Source organism: Rhincodon typus, chromosome 8 (assembly GCF_021869965.1).
Source record: "Rhincodon typus isolate 14 chromosome 8, sRhiTyp1.1, whole genome shotgun sequence".
Lineage (NCBI taxonomy): Eukaryota > Metazoa > Chordata > Chondrichthyes > Orectolobiformes > Rhincodontidae > Rhincodon > Rhincodon typus.
Genome location: NC_063339.1, coordinates 84,582,304 through 84,589,431, shown reverse-complemented (window position 1 = coordinate 84,589,431; position 7,128 = coordinate 84,582,304).

Genomic DNA, 7,128 nt, shown 5'->3' with positions numbered 1-7,128 from the left:
GAGTGGTCCTGGACTCAAATGCCAGGCAAGGTCTTAGTTTTGCCAGGTCGCTTGATCAGCTTTTCGAAAAAAGAGCTGCACCTCATGAAGTCGGACTTCTTGAAACAGGATTGAGCTTCGGCAGCAGAGGTGTCATTGTAGCAAACATGGCGCGTGTTGAAAATGAAAACAAGGGTTTCAGGATGTTGACCCACGCAATCTGACGTTGAATAAATCCTCCACCTGGATTATCACAAAGATTTGGGCGGGAAACCTCAGGAAGCAGAGACGCTATTTGATTGTAGACAGCGCTGAAAAAGTGCACGTGAAAGGTGCCGCGTATGTGGAATGCCAGCGATGAAGATAGACTGGAAGGTTGAAAGGTGGTCTGATTGAAGTTTTTCCAGTCATGAAGGGTCTACACAGAATCAATAAGGAGAAAATGTTCCCATGCATGGGAGGATCGAGAGTGATTAGGCAGACGTTCATTTGAAAAAGTAAAAGTGACTTCAGGTAAAATGTTTTCACACGGGGAGTGGTTAGAATCTGTAATCACTGTAATCACTGAGTGCGACAAAGAGTGAGGCTCAATCGTGTTATTGAAAAACGAATTCAATGGTTACGTTAAAAGTAGCAACGTGCAGAGTTACAGGAAGTAGTCAAGGGAATGACCTATTTCCTCATTGTGGAGAACCAGCAGAGCGAAGGTGGGCTGCATGGCCTCCATCTGCACTGTGATAAATTTGTGATTCTCAGTGAAATCAGTGTTTGACCAGCAGAATGTGGGAAGTTTGACAAAGGTGATACTGGCACAGCGGGACACATTGTACGACTAAATATTACAGAACATGTACATGTCACAGGGAGGACGGCGCTGTCTGAATCAGCGTGGGGAAATACTGCAAGGTATTCTGTGGATCAGACACAATGTACTTTACCATTTAGGTCATGCCACAGTGAGAGAGCCAGAGAAGGCCAATCGGTTCATCATACCTGTGACAGTTTAGTTGGGTACAAGAGCTATGTGAAATATATGATAGATTTGTCCGGGTTTGAAGTGTTTACTGGAAGCGGGAAGCTCAGTTGATCTCGGGTAACAGGTGACGGCAGGAGCAGTAAATACATTCTTCAGAACATTGGAAAACTCTGATGTATTGAGTTCCGGTTGATGGGCAGCGCGCTTTCACTAGACCACGCTGTTACAGACGGTAGTATGTCACTGACTCACAGCGTCATACTGTATCGAGGCAAATGTTTAGCTGTTCATCAGAGTTACACAGCCGGAAATTCATTTTTTTTTTCCAATGTGAGGGAAGTCTTTATGTAATAGGGATTATATACAAAAGCCTTTCACATAAATAAGTACGCTCCATCTCAGTGTGTTGCGTACTCCCTTAGCACTTTATCTGTCATTGTGCTTTCCGTGAGGTACTTTGCACCTTCTGCATGTCATTTACCTGACCCTTACCTTCTGGGTGTTGTGACGCAATGGGATGTGAAACCAGAATCAGGCTGAAAATACGCGTGCTCATCTTCAAAACCGATGGAAAACTGACAAAGACACACTGGAGGGTTTTTTTTGTGTATTCTGGATTATTTCCTTAAATCTCTGCTATTGTGTCTGCACTGAACAATTTCTTAACTTAATCTTCCACTCATTTCAGCCATCCCTCACTTCAAAAGGTACCATTGTCTTTATTTAGGTATAAAGCGCTCGTCTTAGATTCAAACTGCCCTCCCGCAAAGTATAAGTGAAACTCAGTCACACTGTGGTCACTGCAACGTAGAGGTTCCTACACTCTGATGTCATCGATCAGTCTTATTTCATTGTCCTCTTTGCTTGTAGAAAGTACTGTTGCAATGAAGTAATAATTTATCATGATGAAGGAGCAGCACTCGAAAGCTTGTCATTTTAAATAAACCCACTGGACTGTAACCCGGTGCCGTGAGACTTCTGATTGTGTTCACACCAGTCCAACACCAGCACTTCCACATCGTAACCACAAATGGGATTGCCAGAAATAGTTGGAAAAGTAAGATAAACTGTCAAATTACGTGACGTTAAAACACAGAGTGGGATGGTAATGAAAGAACAGCTATTGATAGTGGTCAGACAAACTTGAATGTCATTGTACACGACTCAGGAAATGTTACCATCCACTGACAAACGACAAGTAAGGAATGTAACGGTTGGGAACCTTTATTGAGAACAACAACAATAACCTTCTGAGATTGTCTATCAATTCGCTTTTTTCTGGTTTCAGATTTACAGCATCAGTAGTTCTTTGTTACATGTTGGCTTGATTATCGTTTGGGATAAAATAGATTACCTTACAGCACTTCTCCTGCTTCTAAAAATTAGTCAGCAGCGCTGTGGTCATGAAAACCTTGCAAAGAACAGAAGTTCCCTGACTGGGAATCAAACCTGGTCCGCGATAGGGAGAGCACTGAATCCTAACCACTGGACCACCAGGGAAAATGCTCCAGCTGTTGCCATCTTTTCTTAATGACACTGCTTCAGCCTCTTCATTCTATTGTTTATTTTGGCTGCAGATCAGTTTGTCCCCGTCTTCGAGTTTTCAATAGTGTGGAAAAAGACCATTCCGCCATCTTGTCTGTGCGTGTCTTCAGGCAGCCATCTATTCTAGTCCCAGTTTCCAGCGTTTCTCCCACCGCCTTTGGTGTTCTTAATTTTAGAGTGCAAATTTCAATGAGATTACCCCTGTAATCAACGAATGGGAAGGAAGTTTTAGATGCTAAAACTATGTTAAAGCCCCTTGAAGTAATCATCCTCATGTAAAGCCACAGAGGGAGATACACAGATATATCCCCCGAGAGTGACAGAGGCCTCAGGATTATATGCGCTCCGTCTCCATCATGTCCACGCTCTGTCGCCATTCACACGGCTCCCCGGCAAAAGGCAGCTTTATGTGGAACACAAGCAGTTTCTCTGACGATGGGAGCCGTTGCCATGAGCTGAGATAGGAAGTGGACAGTGAGTTGAAATAGTTCCACACTGATGTTGCTCATGGGCAACTTTAAATTTCCAAAACCCAGCGATCCAATCACTTCAGCTGCTCCGAATCTGACAAAAACAGCGCTGGGTACACATTCCGCTTCGGAAGCAACTGTTAATTTGCAAATGTGGGAAAGCTGTCAACTTCATTCCAGAGAGGGAAGGTACAACATTTCAATCTTCCAATTCAAAGTCAGCCGCAATTTCACCACTGGCTCCACACGTATTGCTGCATCTTTCATCCTGTCGACTTGTGATGTTGACAGGGATATCAGCGGAAAAAAAAACTTCGCAAGCTGAATAACCAGCAAAGATAATCACCATCACTGCTACACTTCAATGTTCTCCACTTTGTGAAGCGGTGAATTTCACTGGCAAACGAAACACTTTAGTCGTCACATGCCTGCTTTACTGTCACCCGTTTCTCTGCCACCTGTTTCTCTGCTGGAACTTGCCATTGTTTTATTCACAGTCATTGCGACGTTCTGCCTCTCGTATCTTTTTTTAAAAATTATCTCCTCGCAACTTAAAAATGTCCCCTCGTGTTCAAATCCCCCACACCAGGGAAAAGAAAACTACCATTATCACTGTCTACACGTCTCGTTATTTTATAAACTTCTGTCAGGTCGCCTCTCAACCTCCTAAGGACCAGAGAAAAAAAATCCAAGTCTATCCAACCTTTATTTATAACTCAAACCTTCCATACCAGGTAACATCTTGGTAAACCTCTTTTTAATACTCGCCAGCTTAATAATATGCCTCCTACAACTGTGCGACCGAAACATCACACTGTATTCCAGAAGAGGCCTCACCAACGTCCTGCGCAACTTTAACATGACTTCCAAACTCCTAGATTCAAACGACGAAGCAATGAAGGTAAGAGTGCCAAAAGCCTGTTTAACCACCCTACCTATATGTGCCGTAAACTTCAAAGAATTCTATACCTGCACCCTTAGGTCCCTAAACAGGCATCTTAACAGTGAGACAAAGTCTGTGGGCGGGTGGGGAATAGTTTTGAATTTCTTTGACTTCACGTGCAAAGAAATTTATTGTACACGCGCAACTGAATAAGATTGGCAGTTCGTTCTCCGTGAAGCATTATTAATGGAACTGAACATGTTTTCAGTTAAAAAGTAAAGTTAGACCCTTTTGAGTCGGAAGGGAACGGTTGCTGAGAGACGCAATTCCCGCTTTAAACTGGTGCCTTAAAGATTTGAGCACATTCCGATGATTTTAGGTACATTTCATACTTTCTGAACTCCATCCAAGAAATCCACAAACAAGACTCTGTCTTTTTTGCATTTTGAACCCTCCCTTCTTCTCAGCAGCTCTTTATTTTAAGCTGATAAAATTTCTAACTAAAGTAGGATGTAACATTCGAACGGCTGAATGTGATAAATCTGATTCCTTTTTAATTATTTCAATGACCTGTGCGAGTTTGCAGCAAAGTGAATAAATTGAAAGGAGTTTAACAGCTTTTTCGCCGCAATTTAACTCAGTGCAGTCAGCCATGTGAGAAACGTCTTTGAGCTGAAAAAAATCACCTTCTTTTCTCTCTCCGCAGATATTTCTTCACATTTTGAATACTTGCAGGATGTTTGTCAATCGTTGAGTCATTTCCCAATTCACAGAAACTGATGTTTTACCGCAAACTTTGCTCAGAATTGACTTTCCTCATGACCCTCTTGTGCCACGACAAACTAAAATTGCTGCTGGTGAGGCTGGAGCTCACAACCTCGGCATCGCACACACCTCTATACTGTCGTATAATTACCGCGCGCTGACCGATTGCGCCACTGGAGCAGGATGTTGCGGTATACCTTCATATTTCGAATTATACCTTAGTGGTTGGCAAATTGCCTGTGAACTGGGATTTGATCGTCTTCACTCGTGGTTCCTAAGTTGCTCGAGGAATTTGCTTAATTACACAGTGCTAAACTGCATTGAAATGTACATTTTCAAGATTTTCCTCCACTGTCCCCTGAGCCCTTGATGTTTTTACTCTGTAGAAATCTGTCAATCGCATTCTTGAACAGACTCAATAACTGACCTCCATAGTCTCTGGGGCACCGAATTTCAAAACTTCACCTCACTCAGAGTTCTCTCCCCTCAGTCTGCTGTTTGGGGTATGTTCCTGTTGTGGGAAATTAACTTCACCGTGTACCTAGTGCTGCTCTTGGCATGTCCTCTGGCACTGCACTCTTTTTACACTTGCTGAAGTGTTGCCCTGATCGTGTCATGGCTGCGTGTCACAAGGCTCAGGAAGAGAACACAGAGCAATGTCCAGCAAGATAAATTTTGTTGGTAAAAAGCAGTTCATGCGGCTTTCTGCGTTGTTTAGTCTATTTGCGAGTTTTGCATCATTTAGAATTTTGAAACTGTGCATTTTGTACACAAGTGCGGTTCATTAATATCTATCCTGAGGAGAGGTTGTTGCCAGTATTGACTCCTGGGAACAGCACAGTGCACTCTCCTCGAGTCAGGAAAACAATTCATCACAGATAACGTTACATTCCCCACTGTCATGGGCCTTTCATGCCACAAAATTCTTCACAGAATTCGATTCAGCAACAGTTCACCAACTTCATTTGCAAAATTCACACAACCGACAGGACACACACTACACCCGCCGTCATCAACGTTCACCATTATTTCATTCAAGGACACGTTCCAAGACTTTCATGAAGAGTGAATGCATAAGAATGTAACACAAAGTTAAATTGAATTTCACATTTAAAATTGTAAACTAAGAAGAGGCCAGAACTGGATTTAGAATATCAGAATATCATGTTTAGCACCACAGCTAGAGCTCCAGCCCGACAATTGAGAAATCTACCCCTGAAGCCCCAACATCTGCATGGCAACTTGCTCCATGTGCCCAGTTGGAAACCTATGTGAAGGAGCATGCTGTCTGATAGAGCGCCTGTGAGCATCCTCAATTGTCTGATCTAAAACTGCAACAGCAGCTGTCCGTTCCAGTTGTGAGAGCGGTGGGGTAAATGTGAGAAACATGATATTCAGTGTTGTCGAGTCACCATTGTCATCATCATGATAGCAACATTTAAGAGGTATTTAGACAGACACGAGAAGAGAAAGGTAATAGAGAAATACACAACCATTGGCAGGCAAGTGGGATCAGTTCAGTTCAGAATAGCGTTCGGCACAGACCTATGTTGCACTGTTTTTTGTTCCACGTTATTGTTGACAATTCTCTGCCTGAAACAACACCGAAAGATGGGAACATAGGAACGGGACTCGCCATTCCTTAACATCATGGCTGATCTAAAACTTCAATGGTTTTCCCTGTCTCATCCTCACAACCCACTTTGAGAATCTGGATTATAGATCTCTAAATATATTCAAGGTGACAAATCAAGTGTATAACGGGAATGTTATGTTGCATTTCCCCGTCAACGATGCAGGTTTGTGGGACGATCTCTGGTCGAACTATTCTCTGAAAACTTGCGTGAAATGGTGACGAACGTCCTCTGGTCAGCAGCAGGGACTGGAATTCCGGATGATGACAGGAAGTGCAGATGAAGCAGTTTCCACAGAACACCATTGATTCGTTTGGAACCTGAAATGAAAGTCGACTCTGTGGCGTTTTGAACCCACACGACCTTGGAATCGCAAATCTTTAGCAATCCACCGCACTGTCCATTGCAACAAGAGCCATCCTCAAGTTGCACTGAGCCCGTTGTGCTCGCGTCTTTCATCAAGCATCTGTCTCGCCATTGGTTTCGTAAGGACTGCTTGAAATATTAGTCCCTGTGTCGAATGTTAGTTTAAATACTCATCAACAATCCCACTATATAAACCTGTGCTTCTGATATTTCGTTATTTTTTACTTGTTTCTCTTTCATTCGATGTATGTTCATGGGAGGACAATTTGGGGGGAATAATGGGAGGGAAAATCGCGTTCCCTCTTATTGTCGGAATTCAACCTCCATTTTAACACATTTCAGACAACAAGTTCCAATTCTTGATTTCGACTTTACCATAAAGTCGACTGATCAAGAATCTCCGGCAAGATAAACTAACAAGAATTGGATTCTCGCTTCACTTCCTACGAAACTAGCAAGTTATAACGAAAAATGGCAGCAGTGAAATAGTTGAGAATAGCGACGAGAGAG